The sequence below is a fragment of the Tuber melanosporum genome (genome assembly GCF_000151645.1).
Source record: "Tuber melanosporum whole genome shotgun sequence assembly, scaffold_88, strain Mel28".
NCBI lineage: Eukaryota > Fungi > Ascomycota > Pezizomycetes > Pezizales > Tuberaceae > Tuber > Tuber melanosporum.
This window is the reverse complement of record NW_003299137.1, coordinates 111187-113510: the sequence shown is the minus strand read 5'-3', so window position 1 is coordinate 113510 and position 2324 is coordinate 111187.

Here is a 2324-nt window from a genome sequence, read left to right as displayed (position 1 = left end):
GATATAACTCGATACTCCGTACTAGGCCGGCCGACCCCGAGCATATGCTGGAAATCTACCTGCTTCGCTGTTAGGTGGAGATAATCTGTATAGACTCAGAATCATCTTGGCCAATCAAGATTTGTAGGTAGGTAGAGATTTATTCAGGAAGGTTCAAAGGGTTACTCATTTAGTTTATAACTACTAAGAATAAGGTAAAATAAACTAGAATCATGAAGACAATATTATATTGTTAAGGTCTCTTATCTATTGCTTGATAATATCTAAAAGAGTAGGAGGCACTTCAATATTGATATTCTGTGTCTGAGTATTTGTAGACTATATCTATCTCTTATTCAAATTATGTACCTCTTTAACTATAACTTGTAATGTCAGGTATTCCCCTGAAGTGCGAATACTAGGAGACTCTGAAAACCATCATACTCTTTTCGGTAATTACTATTTTTCTAATTGTAAACCATACTATTCCCAATAGTAATTATTCAATCTTGAGAGTTATTAGACTTATGGCCTAGTTCTCAAGGTGAACTGAGTTGGCACCAATTGCCTCCAGTAATGATGAAATAATCAGTTTTCTCTACAGGTTGTATCTGCAGGTGTAGTCGTAGGTAAAACCTTCTTAGGTTACAGACTTTAATCCTTCATAACTTCTGATTCAACCAAGAGATATCCATGAAATGACTTGCTAATAATTTACGGAAAGCCATACTAGCAGATTGGCATATAATCTCTCGGTTGACAAGTTCTAGTTATTTTAAGAAACATGACTTCCTTCTGTGTTTTGGTATTGGGAATAATTCCTGCAACTAATACATATCCTAAGCCTAGAGATAATACTCTGAAAAGTCTAGTAGCTTTTTTGGTAGTACTCCTCAGAGTTCTAGACATTTCTAATTATTGTAGGGTAGATAAGAATATGTTAGCTCTGTTGTAGAGATCCTCTAACACTCAATATTACATCTTTACCGTATTATTGTATTATCTATCACCTAGTTCAAACATGTTCCACTTTTGAAGCCTAGAAACCTTCTGAGTAGTTGATGGATTTACTCCATTCCTCTTCCCAGATTTAGCCGAAGGTCTCCTCTCATATATCCCAAGAACAGAATCTAGTCGGATAGACAGTACCAATATATATAGTTTTATTCTAACACTTTGAATTCTGTAGTATTATAATCACAGGAGACAACTAAGATAAATATATATGATAATGGGAAGCCTCCATACTGGGGCTGGAGGGGGGTGTTAGAGATAAGAGATTCTGATTCTGAGTAGGATTACCCTACTTAGGGTAGTTTCTGGATATGGGATCCCAGTACTCCTAGCTTGCACAACTTATAATTAGGCTGGTTTGTGCATTTTACTATCCTGCTTGTAGTGAGCCTAGATGTAATGACTGTTGAGAAGTGGGCCATGTAAGTACACATTATCCAAGATTGTAGTCACATGATGGAGGTCTGTGGAAGCGTAAGCCTAGGTATTCTGATAATTGTCAACCACAGTCCAGTACAGTATCAACAGGGACACAACTCATGATGCAGTGTCAGGAGCCTGGAAAACCTGTTAGTTGTTAGGCGGAGACAACCTGTTAAACTTCATTATTATCTAAGTCAACTAAAATCCGTTTCTGTAGACGGATATTGTCTAGGAAGGCTTGGACTTCACTTATTTTGTTTATAACTACTAAGAGTAAAGTAAAATAGGTAAAGTAGAATTGAATTGTAAGGATAATATTATATTGTTAAGGTCTTTTCTCCATTGCTTGATGATGTCTAAAGCTTGGCAGACACTTTGATATTTATATTCTGCGTCTGAGTGTTCATGGACTACATATATTTATTATACAACTATATATCTCTCTGATTAGAACTTGCAACGTTGGGTATTCTCAACTGCTACGAGCACCAGGAGATCTGGAAAATCACCACACACTCTTTGGCAATTATGATATAACTAACTGAGAACCATACTGTTTCCAATAGGAATTATCTGATCATTAGAGTCTTTAGACTTACGGCCTAGTTCTCAAGTCGAACTGAGTTGGCCCCAATTGTCTTTGTCATTGATGAAATAATCAGTATCATCTGTGGGTTGTATCTGCAAAGGTAGTTGTAATCGCAATCTTTCTAGGTCATCTGACTTCAAACCTTCATAACTCCTTACCCAACAGATATATATTTTCTGAAGGACTACCTACTAATTCGCAGGAAGCTATTCTACTGTATTGATAAATAATCCCTCCGTCAGCAACCTTTAGTTGCTCTGGGTAGCAGGGTTTCAATCCCTGCTTATTCATAAGTCAATGGCAGAACGCGTTGCTTGTT